Source organism: Etheostoma cragini, chromosome 3 (genome assembly GCF_013103735.1).
Source record: "Etheostoma cragini isolate CJK2018 chromosome 3, CSU_Ecrag_1.0, whole genome shotgun sequence".
Lineage (NCBI taxonomy): Eukaryota > Metazoa > Chordata > Actinopteri > Perciformes > Percidae > Etheostoma > Etheostoma cragini.
The window spans coordinates 13,581,173-13,601,346 of record NC_048409.1 but is presented as its reverse complement, the minus strand read 5'-3'; the positions used below and the strand labels follow the sequence as shown (position 1 = coordinate 13,601,346).

Here is a 20,174-nt window from a genome sequence, read left to right as displayed (position 1 = left end):
AGGAGCAGTGGCTCTACTCCGAGCTCCACGCGGATGACTGAGCTTCTCACCCTATCTCGAAGGGAGACGCCAGCCACCCTCCTGAGGAAACCCATTTGGGGCGCAGTGTACCCTTCTGTTGTCATAATGTCATTGGGATAATACAACTGACAATTATTAGACCCATCCCCATAATCAATCTATTTGATGTCTGCACCAAAAGGCTCACATCTACATTGCACTCTTTTTTTTTATTACTATCAAATTATTTGTCAGGGACGATGCAGCGCACATTATCACATACATCATTATTACAGTCAAGGCCATAACAATATGTGTAGATGTGTTACATAAACGGATTCTAGCTTACAGGAAAGTTTGTTACCCCAGTCCCTGGTCGGGCCTTTCTAAAAGAAATAATCCAAATATAATTAAAAAAAAAAAATACTTAGTGTGAGTTACACAGTAATGTAGCAAATACATTGTATACGAATATATAACATCAACATTTCACAAAGTTGAGACCACATTACACAAACTAACACGTCACACAACAGCACAAACCCCATGCACCCAGCTGCTAGCACCTGCTCACCTATACCCACCCCGATAGAGAGGGGCCTGGGGTGCCAAAGGTTCGTCTCCCTTACCCAGGTCCCGGGACGAACCCCGGCAGCCATGCGCAAACAGCCGGGCATCTAGCACAGACAATCCATTACAACAACACAACTGATTCAGTGGTTACATGTTTGGTTATTTCCCCTTTCTTTTAAATGTTTTCAGTTTGGTTTGTGCTTTTATTTCAGTTGGTAACTCATTCCAGAAAAAATGACAGAGTACAGCTGGCGCTGGATATTTTACACATTTAAAAAACAGTTTAAGAAAAGAAAACTTAATAAAGCTATTAAAATTGAGAAGCTTATATTTCTGTACAATCCAACAGGGGTGCCACATTGTTGGTTTCTGATCCATTATTTTCAGTGCTTGTTTTGTATAAGGATATGATGGGTTTGATGCTTTCATTATTGTTTTATATCTATTGACTTGTCTCTCCTGGTTGTAAAACAGATTTCGTGTTGAGCTAGGTCTTGAGGAAAATTTGGGAAAAGTAAAAAAAAGAAAGAAGAATAGGATGGATCGAGTGAAGTGTGAAAATGAGATCCAAAATCTCATTAGAAATCTGCGTGCACTGGCTGCATTCAGATAAGTCACCAGCGCAGCACACAGCTACTACTAATACCACTACCACTATCTGCTGGCTTCACGGCTTGTCCACTGTGAGCTATTAAACTGCTGCTGCATTCACCTCGAGGAGCATCCCCCTCAGATCACTGCTGACCCGAGAAGCGATCAACCAAGTCCTGATTAATGGGTCCTTTTGCCTCCTTGGAAGCAATCACACGGAGAAAGCTGAGCCTAACGGTAACAAATGGGACATTCAGCAATCATCCTTTTTTGCATCAACAACCTTAGTTATCAATTATTCAGCATTACAATTTCAAAGGCGAAACATGCCTTGATTGGTGGCGTGACACGTCTCGATTTCACACCTACAATTTCCTGCTTGCTTTTTCAGAAACATTATGAAAAAAAAACAACCTTTTATTCAATTTCAGATAACCAGGCTCCCGGAGTGAAGATCTATACAGATGTTAACCCAGGAGTATGGGGTAACCATGGGGATCAGTATACAGATGCAATCTTTGAATAATGAGATTAAGAAATTGAGCTTCTAGGTAAGCAGAACAATATTTAAATAGATTTTATCATCACTTAAAACTAGAACTGCCAGACTCGTTCGGGGTACAATTTCCTCTAAATCTGGTATGCAAGAACATCTGTATCCTTTTGGGCCATTAACGCGTCATCGGTTTCCATCTCTACAGCTCAGTGGTTACATCTCTATAGCAGCAATGACATCAATCGATACGCAGCCCCCACAAACCATACACAGCCAGGTAGCATATATAACACCTTGAACCTACAGTATACTATTAGCAGTGTAAAATGTGCAATATACTGTATTTGGCAATATATTTTGAAGAAAAAATATTTTCACACTGCCCCCCAATCCAGTAATATTCCAAGGCAATGCAAAAGTATTGTGTAGGCTATGGGCAAAAAAAACTTAGATGAGTGCTATTTTGACAAAAAAGTTTAAATTTCTGCAGATAAAATATTTTTGTCTTACATAAATCTTGATTAGTAGGGTATACATGTCCCTTCTTTTTTAAATTTTTTAAGTAATGTTATGGGTAATTTGCGCTGAGAGGGAGTGGCTTGTCTCTGTCTAAACCGTGTGGTGGTGGTGGAGGCGCTGGGGCATCGCGGGGACAGAGGCAAAGCCTTCCCTTATCAATCTAATGCCTCTCCTCCTGAGGTAATCATTTCCACAGAGCAACATGGCATCTCATTAAGCTGACTTGCTCTCAGTGACAGTCAGCCTCAGGCACCTTCACAAAAAGAACTCTGGTGCCAAAGAAGACAAACACTTAGAATATTAGACAATCTGATGGCGAATGCTCTCACACCTAGCGTACATTGGTATTATTGCTTAAGTGCTATTTTCTATTTTGGAGCAGCGTTTCATGTGCTGAGTGCTGAAAACAATCCTCTTTATCACAATGGTGGATTTCAAAGTTGTTGGCAAGTTGCAACTAACAATTACTTTTGTTGTCAGTTAATCTGCTGATTATTTTCCAATTTGACAATTAGTAGTAAATAGTCCAGTAATACATAAACAACAACTTTTTCTGACAACTAAATAGTAAATCCACTCATTTCATATCTTCAGACAAATACAATAGTACCTGGCTCTCAAATGGCTGTGATAGGGGGGATATTCCTTTTAAATTCTAACATTTGGTTAAGAGGGGGAAGAAAAAAAAATTGATGTATGCCACAGAACACACCAATATTTTATATATCGTTCTTCTAAATCAGTCAGCAATACCTTAATACCCCAAACCCTTTTTTTCCTGAATGTGTGTGAATGCATATCCTCCTGAGAGAAAACATTGGGTACAAGGGTAGAGACTATACAGTAACTGTTGTGGTCTTTATACCACCCAAGAAAGTGCGTAAAGGCCTATAGACACAACCCCTCCCCCCCACACACACACACACACAGACACACACACACACACACACACAAACAGCAGGGTTTGATTAATTGTTTATTGAGGGAAGTCCCTAACAGAAGAATTAAAAAAGGCTATGCCACAAAGACAAAAGTAGAGCAGGCTGAAAACAAATTAGGCCTTTTATGGGTGTCCCATTACATGATTTGTTTCTTTGCCTGGGGCCTCCATCCATCCATACACAGCCATCTGCTTTCTGGTAAACACACTCTCACCAGACTCACAAACATCTCCTCAAAGCTACATCTCCCTATCAACTCACACACAGGTGGGACCTTTAAACCAGGATATCATGGAACAACACATTTCTGATTGTTACCAAACACACAGAGAGCCTGTTTGACAATATTTCCTCTAGTATCAGATTAACTTCAACTTGTGGGATAGCGCGCTATTATTCATTTTCCTCACCTCTCTTGTTCTCTCCACAGCTGAACTTGAGGAGATAAATTAAATGAACCCTGGCATTTTCCCTGGACATTTTAATTAGTAAGTCTTTAATTCAGCCTGACCCCCTTTCAACTTTGATCAACGGCCGGGAGCTCTGATAAGGACCTGTCCCTCACATGCAAACACTGCAGTTATTCAACAGCAAATTGTCTCTTTGCCATTTGCAGATGCTCTGTACCTGTGCTGTCACGGGAGAGCTGTTCACGGCTCAGTGAAAACTAAAAGCCCAACGAGAACGAATATGTGGCACGTGAGCTGGGCTAACTCATCCCAAATCTCCATTCTCTGCGGCATGGACTGTGACAGGGTTGAATACAAATGCACTTCTTGATTGTTAACGTAGAACAGTGTTAGCTTACAGCTCCAGAGGCAATCATTGTGTTTAATTTAGTCTTAAAATGGCATGAGCCTTGGGCTTTATGGGAGCCAGCTGAAAGCAAAAGATACAGTACAATAAAAAGTATGGAAATTACTTTCTCTGGGTATATGATGTTATGATTTGTTTCACGACTTTTTTCGGTTCAGAACACCCTGTCGAATAAGATTAAAACTTAAGCAAAACTTTTGAATTGCCTGTCAAAAACCTAAACTGAATATAGCAGTTATCATTCCTGTGTCACATTACACCAGGCTACGGGTCTTTGGAGTACCTGCTCTCTAAATCAATGATCCTCAAAGTGGGGTTTGTGGCATTCTGCCAGGAGGACTGTGAAAAGTGTTTGGATTCATTCATTTGAATAATCAATACATAAATAAAAGGTTATATTTTTCACAAAATGCTTATAGTTCAACAAATAATATTGATTAACAAATCTATTACTTTTAGATCTTGCAAAAGTTTAATGCAAGTCTAATGTCTAAAGTGTAAATAATAGGCTAAGTTCAAATTATTCCCAGGGACATCCGCTGTTATATTCTTTGTTTTGTATGGCGTCAATGGCTGAAAAAAGAATGAGAACCTCTGCACTAAAACACCAGAGGAATCAGCTGTATATCTCTAGATCTCAACAGTTTAGTCTAGTTTTAACAGTATGCATTTCAGGCGTACTCAGACTGAGACAGAACCAAAGTCGCAAGACAAATCCTTTCGCTGCTGTGTGTGTACTCGGCTGTGCCCGGCTACTCTGTGTGTGTGCTCCATTCCCTGTATGGCACGGAGCAAAGCCGCCTGAAATCTTCTGTTCACAGTTGTCTCATTGAATAAAACAGACATAGTAGATAGTACTCTTCAAAAATGTGTTATTAAAGCAAACCATTATTTAACGGCGTTGCAGTCCTTCCCTAATCCTGCACTCCTTTTGTAATGTGTCACGCGGCTTACAAATACAGACGGTATTTTCCACCGAGACTGGAGATTAAATAAATTAAACCCAGTGCTGAATAGGCATTATTACGTCACACATACAAAGCATACTCAGTGTACCCTTTGGACGTTTCAGAAAAGAATGTGGACTTAGGACGTGTGTCCAATTTTTGGACCCATTAATACCTCTAACCAGCCATAACCAGTCAATTACCAGCAGAATCAAACGGAACGCAGTGGTTTTTATCAACGAGACAGAGTACGGTCTGCACCACTGTCTTCACGCCACCAGGCAGTCGTAATCCGACTCTGACCTCTTCCGCCCCTTTATCATTAGATCCACCGAGCAAAGTGGTCCCATCCATCAGTCAGCTTACCCAGTGACAGCAGCCAGTTTCTGGGCGACTGTGACTGTTGGACTTTCCAATTTGTAAATGGGATTGGAGCATGTCTACAAAAGGCTGAAACAATAGCACCCTCTCACCACACACCACTGGAGCCAGCTGTCGCATCTAGCTTTTCTACCCGCCGCTGCCCTTCATTCTCGTGCTGATCGTATCTGGAGATGCTGCGGTGACTATATACTGCACTCACTCATCAAACTCCTTCTCTACCGCTCATACTGTTTCTAATATCTGAGGTATCATGACTCTCTCCCTGCCTCAGTTCCTCTTGCTAAATCCCCCAACAGTCTCTTCTTCTCTCTTTCTCTGGACCCCTCTGTCTACTCATTATCTCTTATCCTACGGTCTTTCATTTTCCTCTCACTTGGTCCTATCTGTAATTTTACCTCTCTTTGACACTTCTCCATCTCTCCCTGTCCTTCTTTGTCTCTGATCTCAGACAAAGTACCTGTAGAATATTCATTGCCATTCAACTGGCAGTACTGGTCGCTGACATTAAAGCAAGACATGGTCATTGACTCAGCTTAGAGAAATATGGCCGGTAAACTAACAAAACCAGTGAATTGACAGAAGATTTACGCAACAGAGTTTAACTGTGAATCTTTTATATACTTGCCAAGCCTAGATAGCAGAAATTACAGTGCAAATTCATAAATAACAGTGATGCAAGTGGCAGAGAAGACCTTATGGTTATGTTTCATGGGTTTAGATTTTCCAATTAAGCACCGTTGTGCCCCGATAAAGCCCGACAGCAGTTAATAATGCTGACAAAAATTGTTGCTCCATGTTCACAGGCTGCCCAACAGGATACAGTGTAACAGCCAAAGGTGAAGTGTTGAAGAAATGCTGCTTAGTGCTTTTTTAACAAAAAAAGATGTATGCGTGAATAAAAGCCATGCAAAGCCAGCCTCAACAACAGTAGACTGCTGTGTTTGATTTTTTTTTCACTTTCTCTCCTGCTGCAACATAGAAATTCAACGAAATACCAAACTAAAAACAAACCCATCTCAACTACTTTGTCACACACTTTTTAAATTAAAACATTTTTGAAACATTTATTCTAATGATTTTAAAATATATATACACTTCAATAGCTAAAATCTCATACCCATAAGAGGGCTGTCTGTTGAAATATTCACAGCTCTATAATTCTAACTGCCTTTGTTACTTCCTGCTATTGTTATGCTGCTATTCACTGGCCAGATGCTGCCACTGATTGCAAGTTGAAAAGCGCCACAAGCCACACCAGTCACACTGGTTGACTATTAATTATTAACAGTACATTTGTCACACAATAAACCAGGTATTTTTCCGCTATATGATACAGTATGTGGTCTGTCTACAGTACTGTTTGTGTGTGAAGGCTAGAGTTAAGCAGAGTTAAGCAGATGTTCCTTATGTACTACAGTATGTTTTACAACTTTCAAAATCCAAATACAGGGAGCTGTGCTGCTATTTCAGAGGTATTCTTAAATAAATAATTTGAGTCTGTGCCTCAAAAGCAGTAACACTGTTTAATTCATTCTGAGCTTCCTTCATAAGCTGCACTTCACCTTGTAAAAGTCTGCTTCCTAACCGTTTCTAAACCCTACGATCCCCTCTACACTTTCTCCCCCATGTATATTCGATGTGCTACACAGCCAAGGCTTACTGCGTGTGAATCACGTATTATCCCTTGTCCTCTGCTCCTGCTTGTACGTCTCTCCTTTCCACTAATTTCATTTTCAAGTAGGCCTGTCAGGAATGTGGATGGACTGTCTACTACACAACGTGGGAAGCAATGAACAATTTAAATTCTGCCAGTAGAGCGACAATCACACGGCATCTTCACAATTGGTCACATAAATATTGAGACAACTATTTAAACAGCTCTGATCAAACAGGAGTCAATCATACGGAGTAAATCAACAGAAAGACGGAAACATGTGCCTGCATGAGAGGGATGCAGACAGCAAAGCAAGACTGCAGTGATCTAAATAACACAAAAGGGAGTTGGACGCTTATGACATAAGCTCATAATGTCTGATAAAAAAGACTAAGCATGGTGATAGCCTTGTCTGTAAGTCATATATTTTACTTATAAAGAAAGCAGAAGTGCTCAAAACCCTATCTCCTGCATTATCTCCCCTCCGTATGACTCATTTGTTCATCAACCTTTTTCACACTTTTTTAAAAACTTTCAACAACTCTTTTCTGAACATAACCTTCAAGCAGGACAGCTATGGAAACACATTTCTGTGTTGTACAGAGGCACAAAGGCAGGATGCAGATGATTTTCCTGATCTATCCAGCACCCAGACCAAACCTCGCAGTCACACCATTTTATCAGACTTCTCTTCCTTACCCTCTCTGTCCTGAGCTCTGTAAATGGAGGTACAGTAATTGTATGTCCAAGAAGCCTGTGAAATCCCTAAAATGTTCTTCACAGAAGCAGAAAAGGCCTAATTAGGCAGTTCCACCCTGACCTTGTGCTTTAAATCGTAAATGAAATGTTCACAGCCTGGGGCTCAAGGAGTAAACATACAAAAGACACAGACACTCACACTCAAGTTCTCACTTATGAAACATTTTGCCAATTGATCATAATAAAATACTGTATTCCTTTTGTTTAATGCCTGCTCATATCATCATTGAAAAACATCATAGTGAGAAACCCCATCAGCATCCCATTAGCAACTTTTCATGAGTAATGATTATCCAGTGCGGTTTGTAGAGCCACAATTATAGCTTTCACTGTCTATCACAAAACAGACAACTGTAACCCTTAGTTATACTGATTGACAGTGATGCACACCATTTTACCAATGATAACTAAAAACAAATCTCATCTTTGGGAGTCATTTTGTCAATGCTATATTCCTTGTTTATCATTGAATAGTGAAATGTATTTACTTTAAAAAAAAAGAAAGAAAAAGGATTATTTTGAATGTCTCTTGGAAACAAGACAGAACATACAATTGAGAAAAATCTTTCCTGAAATTTCTATTAAATAAGTTGATATGTAGGCCATTGTCATGTGACATATATCCATCCCACTTACCTTTTTAGTACAAAAAGAAAGATTTTAGATCTCATATTTTAAGAATATGAAACGTCAGAATTATTTGATCATTATTACATTATGATAAAGAGTTCCCCAGTGTATTTACTGTGTCTCCAGTAGGTCTCTGCCATGCTGATACTAGAGACTTCAATCCTCATTTATGCAACAATGATTTACTAATTACATTTCAATCACTATTAATCAAAAAAATATCAGCGAGATTATGTTTGATTATTCATTACCATTTAAAGTTCCTAAGTCAAAGAACATTCCCATATACAGTATGTCCGTCATTGGCTCTGTGTTTCTCTTTGAACAGTAATTAGCTGACTAGCAACAGCACGCTGAAAGAGGCCAGATGGCAGTCAAGCTGGATTGGTGCTGTGGTCAGCTTAGGCATCTCAAACAAGTTCTTCTTTGGCCTCCAGTATACAGTAGCTGTCTGCCAGCCAGAGTCCTTGTAACTGTCTGCCTCAGTAATCTTCCATGGAGCAGACAAACATCAGTGGGTCTTATCTCTACTTCTCAGGAGCAGCTCGCAAAAGAGGCAAGGAAAAGGCAGGTGGCCCAGGGGCAACACAGACAGGAGCAGACTAAGGCAGACTCATGCATTCAGACAACACACACATACAAAGAGCTCATTAAACACACACAAACACACACACACACACACACACAAACATACAAAATTATTCTGGACAGAGGGAACTGAGTTCATCAGACATGCACTGTGTTTCTGCTAAGCAGGTAAAGAAGAACTTGCTACAGGCATCAATGATTCAGTAAACAAAGTGCATTAAAAAGATTATTTTCTGAGCGTGTCACACCAGAACCAGTACAACATTTCCAGTACAGCTGAGGAGTAGGATTTACCCTGTGGCAATATTGAATGCTGCAGTTGACACACACTGAGGGGCTATAATACACCATCTGCTCCAAAGTGATATTCAATACTTGCATCTCATGCAAGATTGCACATGTGGGCAATGAAATTGAAACCATCTCCTCAAACCACTTTCCTTGAGCCAACATCAGAAAAAGTCAAATTCTGTCAGTAGTAGAATTCACAGGGAACTGGTGCCTCAGAGAACTTCAATGTCTTCACAGCATACTGTGTGTTCTGGCATTTGTATTCACAGCATACTGGAGCTGCCTGTGGGGGATGTGGTGGCTTAACAAATATGAAAAGAGTGTTATCCTGCATTTGAATATGAATTTGTTTTTTTCTGTCACTGGCAAATTTAAGAGTTTGTAATATTACATAGGCTAAATAAGTGGCATTACATTCCAAGGAGAATGTGCGTGTTTTAAAAGATATCTTTTGTTACAGTAGGCCTAATTGAAAATGTCCCATCATTGTCTGTACACATTGAACATATCTATCTGGTGTAACACCAGCACTGACATGTGCAATCTGTTAGCTTTCAAATCGATTTGATGTGGATTTAAAAAGGAGACTTTTGTCAAAGAGAGGAATTCACAGTGAAAATCTGAACTCTGAGAAATGATGATATGTTTGCTACCTTGTGCTTCTAACACCCCGTTTGATTCTATAAAAACAAGCTGAGTTGATTGTTGATGGTTTGTGCAAATCCAGATCCTCTCCTTCTTCACCTCTAAGCCTCCTGTGATTCTTTCTGATCTAAACACCGCACCGCAGGTAGCAGTTGCAAGGAAGCCTCCAGACAACAACACATCCTGTCCTGTAATAAACAACACTGGCAAAAACTCTGTTTTACCTGTTTGTATGCAGTCAGAATGCAGGATAAAAGGTTGCATACTTAACAGAACGGAGATTAACATGAGAGAAGCCAGGTGATGGTTTTACTCAAATGCTCCAAACTCTTTATTATTGGCCAAAATTTTCATATCTGTGCATACCTACTTCATACAAAAAAAAAATTCAGAATCTTAAAACTACATGTAGTGTAGCTTGATATGCAAACATTTTATCCTAAATATTTACTGTATACTATATCATCAGTACTAACCAATTCATGCAGTACCAGCACTCAAAGTGTATTGATTTGTTAGTTGTTTATTAGTCGCCTTTCTTTGAAACTTGATTCTGACTTTAATTTTATGATTAGGATTCATTTGTATGATATATATACACAATGGGAAAAAATGGCTGAGAGTTTTTCCCTGTTTTGCTAATAATTTTGTTGACAAAAAAGTACTGTTATGACTACAAATAAGTCAGTTTCCATTGTTGAGAGGCTCTCCCTCTAAACTACAGGGCTGAAGAGAAGCCAAAGAGGGCCTTTTGCAGAGGAGCTACGCAAAATGTAGAATGATTGACACTCAAACTGGCTGTCACAAAAAAAGAGAAATCCACAAAATGTGCTTCTTTGAAAAAAAAAAAAAAAAAAAAACTTAGCATGGGGAATTTCTGGTAAAACTGAGTCTTATTTGACATTTGTGAAAATAAGAGAGCATACTAAAGGTAGAAGTTCATCTGCCAGGGTTGGTGAGACCACTCAGGAGGAGAACCCTTAAAAAAATACAGTTACAGATCCATTTTACATGGATGGCCAAAAACCTTTTAGCTGAAGAAATTTCAATAAGATAATCCCCTTTCACGCAAACAGTGTGGAATTATAGTCCAATAAGCAGCTCTTGTTGTCACATGTAAGTGTTGTAAAAATATTTTGTGACTGTGAAAAACAAGTTCACAGAGAAGAAGGGAGAACTTGTCACTGGTTGCTGTGAGCGATATCTCTCCCCCCCCCCCCCCCCCCCCCCCCCCCCCCAATTACAGTAGGGACCTAAATTGGCCTTGAGAAAAGATCTTTTTAGCCATTAAATTACACTGACCACACTTAATGTAACAGCAAGTACTTCTTAAGCAGCTTAAAGGAAAACTTGACCCTGGCAGCTGTTATGTTACAGTTAATATATTATCAGTCTGTGATGTTCAGTGTGTCCAGGGGACGGTGGTAATTTTGTGGTGTCAAAATGATTCACCTTCTTGTTGCATCCTCATTTTCACTTTAACCTGAATTCCTCATCTGCCTCTAATTCAGTTAGGGTTTTCCTGCATTTTCCAGAAATACTTTCAACAACTCCCAGAGAACTTGCCTGGACTTGTCGCATTCACCAATGCTTTTATTTGTATAATAGATGGGAGTGAGCAATGTAAAATACTAATCACAATAGTAAGAGCAAAAGTGGGTGTTTTCCTTGGCTCGGTTGTTTCGCTAACAAAACTCACAAGATCAACGCAAGACCATTTTGAATCGCTGACCAGAACTGAAAACATGAGCTGCTACACAGAGGTCCATCCTGATGTTTTAGATTAGACATTTTTATAAATAAAGTAATCTCTTGAACCCAGATATTACCTCTTCAGTAGCGTCATTATTAGAACACGTTTTTTCAGGTTCTCTCTCGTCTTCGCCTGTACCACTGCTTCATTACAGTGATGCTACTAAACCGTGTATTATCTTTATTTTGAGTGCAATATTCAAATCTGATAAGCTGTGTATGTAGTATCACATCAAATGAACAAAACATTTAGATACCACTGCATTATTTCTACACATTTTCTTTAAATTCAGCATGGCATATTTAGTATCTTTGGACATTTTCGGATCGTCATTAAAATAGAATTCCATTATATTAACAAAAGAAAAAAACTAAATGTGTTTGTAATGATGGATCGAGTGGTAAATTAATTTAAATAATACTCAGGGGTTGAAAAGATTTGGCATATTACAGAATGTAAATATTTCTAAATGTGCTTACTGATTACAAAATGCACTCAGTAAATCAATGTATATTACCAATAGTTTTGTTGTTATACTTATATCACTTTCACACTTTCTTAATTTTGAATTAAACTAAAAGACGGATAAACCTCATTACTTTCTTCCTTTAGCCCCTCTTACACCAAAAGATGAGGAGATTTATGGACGTGACAGGATGAGAGATGTTAGCCTAAACTCATTGTGATCACTACGGTCTCTCCCTCCTTCACTCTTCACTCTCTCCATGCGGTCATTGAATAGGGCAGGTGAGTGGCGGCTGATTACCAAACATCTTGTCCTACCTTTGATCTACTGAGGTGTGGGGCTCTAATCCATCTTGCAGCCCAGGAGGCGGTCTGATCTGGGTGGTTGTGGTAGCCACTTAGGTTCTCCTCATCTCACATACACACAGTGTGTGTGCCCCCGGCTCTCGCGCAAGTGTATATACACATACACAGTTTGGGCTTTGACTGCTGCGTACACACACTGTAAGAGAAAAAGAAATTTCTGAGTCACAAAACATAAAAAGAGGAAGGATAGGATTTTATGAGGCGCGGACATTGACATGTTATCAGGGAGAGCAATCAAGGGTTGCACAGGTCTTTAGTAATCCTGAGACATGAAGACATTCTATTGTTGTACAGTAGATCCCCTTAGGGGAGCCTACAGGAAATCAGAATTATGCATGAAAGGAATTTTTTGACAGTAAACTACACATTTTCAAAAGCAACTTCAGAACAATGGTATTGCATTATAAGTCATATTTCTGGTTAGGTATCAGCTTCTGCAGTCCTGCTAATGCTGAGGACAGCCATTTAAACAGCATACAGTTTGGAATATGCACTGCAGTTTCAAAGCTCACGGTACCGTTTTGCTGATGGTCGTGTTTTACTGTTTGTCCCTTAGCTAGATACATTTCCTCTTTATACAGTGGTGTTCGAATGTTTGGGCACCCCAGGTGAAGTCAATCTTAAGGTTTTAAATGCCCAGACTCATCTGACCTTGCCCCAACAATAAGCACCATGGCTTCTTCTAAGCAGTTGTCTAGAAAACTGAAACTAAAAATAGTTGAAGCTCACAAAGCAGGAGAAGGCTATACGAAGAAAGCAAAGCGTTTTCAAATGCCAATATCCTTTGTTCGGTATGTAATTAAGAAATGGCAGTCATCGGGAACAGTGGAAGTTAAAGCAAGAGCTGGAAGACCAAGGAAAATATCAGACAGAGCAGCTCACAGGATTGTGAGAAAAGCAAGTCAAAACCCACGATCCATCCAGAAAGACCTGGCAGACACTGGAGTTGTCACAAACCAATCCACTAAAAAGAGATACTTGTACAGATATGGTCTTCAATGAAAAGAACCTCTGTCCAACTGTTAAGCATGGGGGTGGATCAATCATGCTTTGGGGTTATATTGCAGCCAGTGGCACAGGGAACATTTCATGAGTAGAAGGAAAAATGGATTCAAAAAGATTTCAGTACATTTTGGTTGCTACCTTGATGCCATCTCTGAAAAGCTGAAGGTACAGAGAGGATGGCTTCTACAAATGGAAAATGATCCTAAACACACCTCAAAATACAGAGGTGTAAACTGAAGGTTTTGCCATGGCCTTCACAATCTCCTGACCTCAACATAATTTAAAATCTATGGACAGACCTCAAAAGAGCATTGCATGACAGACAGCCCAGAAATCCATAAAAACTGGAAGACTTTTTTAAGGAAGAATGGGCGAAGTTACCTCAAACAGTATTTGGAAGACTTGGCTGGCTACAAGAAGCGTTTCCAAGCTGTGATACTTGCCAAAGGGGGCAGTACAAGGTATTAACTCTGCAGGGTGCCCAAACTTTTGCAGACACCATTTTTTTGTTCTGTTATTTTGAAAGCGTAAATGATGGAAATTAAATTAAATGTTTGTGACATATTATAGGAATGTCTAATCTGTCATTTGATGCCTTTTGGAGATTTTTCCACCTTTTCTTGGCTTCTTTATGAACAATAATACACATTTTTACCTGGGGTGCACAAACTTTCGAGCCCCACTGTAAGTGTATTCAACATTTTTCATACTGTCACTACACATACTCATCAGCATTTAAAACAAAGCCTAGCACACAAACAATGCAAGACAATTTCCACAGTGAATGGGAACGTAAATGTCACTTACAAGATGAGCATTAATCTCATGTCATTGCATTTTAATGGCACCCTTACTAAGAGGAGAATTAAACTTCTCCCCAGAGATGAACCAAATTACTTAGCACCGTGGTGAAATCGCCCTCCTGCATCACAGCAGATGCACATCCTGTCATGCCACCAACTGTTAGCACATATGAACTACACAGATACTAAACACAAGCATGCACATACACATGCCCCAGTGACTTTGTTAAGTGCTACAGTCATAAACAGGTTCTCGGAACTATTGTCACACCATCTTAATTATTGATTCTCAACATGATGTTCAAAGACTGAACAAAGGTTGGTTTTCTATGCATAATAAAGCTAGTTTTCTATGAATATTAAAGCAGCTATGTGTACAATTTGAAACTTTCTGGCTTTGCATTGCAACCACCTTCGTTCCACTGATCCCCCCTGGAGACACTCACTGTGTTGGCATGCTCAAACAGAAATGATATGAGGAAAATATCGAATTGCAATTATTTTGACTGATATTGCGCTTGCGATATGATTCACGGTATTGAAGGCAATGATCGTTTTTTGTATCAGCATTGTAGTGTATGTTATGTTATGCTAATTCGGATCTGTTTAGTTCCTGTGTTGGTATAGCAGTTAGAGTGCTTAGGGACCGTCTACAAAATACAACACCAAAAAGAGATACAACAAAAATATATATGCTATCAATAAATAAAGTAGTGTCTCCAGACTTACATCAATTATAACCTGACTCCTGCTAGTTATACTACAGCACTTACTTTTATGTTTTTATCTTGTTTGTATCTCTGTTTGGTGTTGTAGTGTTTAGATGGTCCTGAAGCACTCCTTGCAGTGTCAACACAGGAACTAAACACAGCTGAATTAGCCCAACTATCATGTTCAACTTTCGTTTAAAACTTGCCCTGTTTAAGCCTGGTGGGTGCCATCTCTAGCAGGAGGATAACACGGTGTAGGCAGCAGCGATTGCTTTAATTTTTCTCTCTACTGACAGCACTCCAAATTTACAAACAACAGAGCTACGTGTTGAAATCAACCCGGAATTCTCCTTTAACAAATATTGTGCCCCTCTTTGATTTGGATATTGCACTACTCCATATTGTTATTTTGATACAACTGTGATAAATTGTGCAGCCGTGCACTTCTTTATGACAGCTGGCTTTTCACCCCAAATTCAAGCACTTTAACCTTCCGTGTTCGGAAAACACATTGTACACACAAGTTATTTTAAAGAAAACCTACACCTTCCAACCCCACTCAGACCAACATTGTGACGTCTGTGGTCTGAATGAGTAAACCATAGAAATAGAATGAGAGTAAAACGGACATTCCCATTCAAATCAACATAGCAGGATGGTCGAACGGTGGCCATTTTTATGTGTATTGTTTCCATTCCAAAGAACTGTGAATGTTGTAGCGGGTTTACTTCCACCTAAATTTCCATATAAACCGACTTGCGGACTCACTGAGGTGAGGTTTTGCGAAGGGGAATTCAGGCTTCCTGGATTTAATTAAGTGTATGTGTATTACACTTTACGGTCCCACTGATGTGTGTTGTTGCCATAAAAACTAACAACCACCATTTTCTCTTGAACTATTCTAATAACCCTTGCAAACAGTTCAACGTCCGTTCTACTCTCGACCAGGGTTACTGTTTACGTGGGTTGTAGGCTGCCCCGTTTTGGTTAACTGGCATTTCTGCTGGGGATGGAAATTAAATAATAATGATCATAAAACATCATTCAAATGGCTACTCAAAAAGGGAGTAAGAAAACAAAAAGAGCAAAAACAAAAAAATACAGAAAAGAGGAGAAAACGCGAGAGTAAGAGAAAGCATCTGTGGTCAAGTAAAGGTGAAGACATGACTGATGACTTGAATTAGTAATCATTTCATGCAATTCTCTAGTCTAGCAGTGCAGTGTATTAAAATAGATTGTAGACTGGATTCTCTGCTAAAGGTGTACAACCAGAGATTAACCTGTGACAGGTGTTGTGTACAAGTAAGCCCAAACACATCTCCGGTATGACAGGGGTTTAAGAACGAAGGGCTGAAAGCGCAACACAGACTCCACCACACTAGAGTTCATTTTTCTACAATCAACAACTTGAGCTATCACAATCATTTGAAAGATGTTATATCCCATAAATCACATAGTGGCTTAGTGGATTACATAAATGATTGTGCTTAGTGAACGCAATTGATGAATTATCAGCATCACTGCAGCAGACAAATAATAGTTTCATCACTATCCAAGTCTCATATTGGGTCATCTAGGCAAAACCGCATGCTATTATATTGCTGATAAACAATGGCTTCGTTCTAGTGGTTTGTCTTTGCAGTTTTTATTTTATGTTTGTCTGACTCCTCTGTCGACAGACAGTAAAACACATTTATGCTGTGACTTTATCATGGCACAAGGAAAACAAAGACTCTGCTAGCACTGCTACTTTACTAACTTAGATTTGTCTTTAAAGTCCTCCAGTGGCTCAAATACATTTGCAGAGATGAATCAATTGTTCCGTTCAAATCACTGTTTTATTCAGTTGGGAAATCTTCTTGTCTACAATTACTTACAATATGTTTTAAAGAATGTGTGTACTGCATCTGGCTTGAAACGATTTACAGTAGGCACAGAATAAAAAGGTTAGATCAAATGAATACTTTAAGCTCTTGGAGGGGATGTGGGATAAATAATAATGGGGGAACTTTTGAAGTGCTGACATATGTAAAGTTTCAGCAGAAAGGATATTGTTGCTGAAGCCTACTCTCTTCATTTCCCCTCCTCCTTCCTCTTTCCTCCCCCTTTTTCCATTTTCTCTCTGCCTTACAGCCTCATGCTGCTGCATACAAGCCAAACGTACAGATTCTGTTTCCTGTCAAACACTGCCCAAAGGACTTAAATCCCTATCGTACAACCTGCCATTACCATTAAAAAAACACAATAACCTTTACATATATTAAGTAGTGGCATTGAATGTAAAGCCTCAATTACAGCCTTAATGCATCAAATAAACGGTGCCGCGTTGTTTTAAATGTCACCATTTCACATCATGTAGACTCTCATTGGGATTTTAAGATGTAGAAATGCTACAATGAGAATCATATTCGGAGTAATGTAGAAGCTAGAGTAAGTAGAGTAAGGTAGAAATGCTACTTAGTTTCTGGGCATTCAATTTGTTTTGAGACAACACGTTGAATTCAATGTTTTCATGATGGTTTGCGAATTCCCCTTGGCTATTAATCCACTGACCAAAGCCTAGGTGCTAAACATGTTTGCAAATACATCCACAATTGGTGCATCTCAGTTTGTAGGGAAAGAGAATTGTGTTTTGGTTGAAATATATCTGCTATTGTTTGTGATGTTGTAAAAAGAACTGCTGGGCACAGTTTAAAATATACACAACCACCACACTACAAAAGCTATATTATGAAAAGACCTGATGAAATTATTCTCATGTATTTTGGACCATTTGCACTGAGAAATTTATAGCCTTAGGCTTCAGTTTTTTTTTTTTTTTTAATCATTCTCAACAGGAATTTGGTTTGTAGTCATTTTAAAAATGAAGGCAGACCAGGGAATATGGATGTATGTTTCGGATGCAAGTGTTAAGTCTTTACCAAGTATTGTACTCACAAATATTATCATAAAGGCAGCTTGGCAAGGCAGCTCTATTTGTATAGCACATTTCAGCAACAGGGCAATTCAAAGTGCTTTACACAAAGTTATTAAAAAATTAAGACAACATGGTGTTAACATCGTTTTAGTAAATATTGGTCTATTTAAACCCCCCCCCCCCCCCACACACACACCCACACACAATTTCTGCTTTCTACCTTCTGTACTTCAAGATCCAAATGAGGCTCAGCCATGTCCAAGTGCTAATCTTAATAATTAACCATAGGTGTATACAAAACAGAACTGTTGCTGTACATAACAATAATCAGCAAAAACTGTTTTTAGAAATTTTAGAAAATGTTTTCCTATCATCTATATAACACATTAAAAGGGTTTTGTTGCCTTAGCAGGGACTGAAACACTCTGAGAGTATTCACCTCTGTTTTAAATGTCTTGATGGAAGAAAAAGTAAAACTTAAACATAGCAAGTATGCATTGATGTATATCTGCAAAGCAAGTATTAAAGCTGTTTTGACATAATGTCCTAAGGGATACCGATACCACCACAGGCTGCAGTTCAGATCCATTTTCCTGGATAGATGGAATAAAATGACATATACAGTATGTTAGTAATATGCCTCAACTGAAAACATTCCCTAATTATCAGTTAAAATTGTGAACTGATAACTTATTCTCATGTGTGCTGCTTTTCGTAGCTGTCAGTGACTTCCTTAATGAGCTTGTGTGTGTATAATGTAACTTGCACTGTGTGCATGTGTGTGCTTGCTTATACAGTATGTGCATGCAAATGAAAAGTGCACTCATAAATTTTGCTTTTACCCCATGAATAAAATCCATCAGCTCTTGGATTGGATGGATTTTCCATTTGATTTTCCTCTTCAATTGCCTCTGTAAAAGCAAGCAAGAGAAAAATAAAAAGTCCTAAAGCAACTTGATAAAATGCTGTCTTGAAGCAGATTTATGTTGATTTACTTCTAAACACGTGTTGTTCTATTGTGAGCGCTGCAAAAGTACATGACACATGCAGATTGATATTTCACCATGAAATCAATGGAATATGGAAAGGGCAGGAGAGTGGTATGGATTTTTCAGTTTTTGCTTCGGCATAGCCATCAATCCCTTTAGGTAACCTGGGAGAAGGGACAACCAGGGGCAAGCAAGCAAGACAGCCGCTAAATGCAGGTGAGGTGACAAGTTAGGAACGTTTTGATTGGTTTGCCCTTTAAGCGCGGTATAGCAACCCACCACTCCAAGACATTTTCAGTAGAAAATATATTTGCCATCACTGCAACTTCAAGTGATGATTTTTATACTTGCACAGCCAGTAAAAGCTTTGAATATCCTCTAATAGGATGTAGATATATAGCATCTGACAGGCACTCATTACCACCGATTCCAAACTTAGAATTATGATGTTCACAATTTGATCATTAAAGCTACAGATCATCACCACCCTTATGTCTTTTCCACCAAGGCCAACCAGGTGCTGGTTCTGGGCTGGTGCTATTGCCAGTTCGGTGCTGGTTCAACTTGCCAATTATCTAAGAACCAGCTCGATTTTCCACAGCCTAAGAGCCAGAGCAGGGCTAAGTCTCAACGTGACTCCAAGTACCTCCGTTGTCATAGCAACACATCATGACAATCAACAATAATGGAGGACAACATACCGATACTTTTGCTCCTGGCTTTACAAATTCCCACTGGAAATCAAATACGTGCCTTGACAGCTATTTGTGACCGCTATACGTTAAAGAAGAAAGGTAATTATCTCGACTGATTTAACTTTATTATAATCTTTTGCTAGCTTGCGATGGCAACATCAGTAGCGTCACGCAAAACACTGTTAGGGTGAACAGACGTCCCGGTTTTACCGGGGCAGTCCCAATTTTCCCGACAAAAAGCCTATTGGGACCCACTCCCAGCACCTGACGTAACCGGTTCTTATCTCTAGACCAGCGCTAAGCTGAGTTGGAATCCGTTTTCTTGGCCCAGAGCCAGGTTTATTTTTGTGGAAAAGCAAAGAACCGGTTCAATATTTGGCACTGACTCCGAACCAGCACCAGAACTGCCTTGGTGGAAAAGACATACACCTGTGACCATACATCTACCTACCATGTCAGCCCCTGAACTGTCCAATGTTGCATTTATGGTAAATGCTGATTTAATATGAAAGTTTGATAAGATAACTAAATAACATATACTGGTCTAGTGTTTGTTGATTATATACAGTGGGTACGGAAAGTATTCAGACCCCTTTAAATTTTTCAGTCTTTGTTTCATTGCAGCCTTTTTCCAAAA

At 39.2% G+C, this 20,174-nt stretch overlaps 1 protein-coding gene across 2 annotated transcripts in view; it reads right to left on the bottom strand.

Annotated features, from left to right (window-relative positions):
- grik4 (glutamate receptor, ionotropic, kainate 4) overlaps window positions 1-20,174 on the bottom strand; it is a 288,509-nt gene that overhangs the window by 199,161 nt on the left and 69,174 nt on the right. For both annotated transcript variants that reach the window (XM_034867139.1, XM_034867140.1), the window contains exon 2: window positions 12,371-12,554. The gene's annotated coding sequence lies outside the window, so the exon portion shown is untranslated. The remainder of the gene's footprint in view (window positions 1-12,370; window positions 12,555-20,174) is intronic.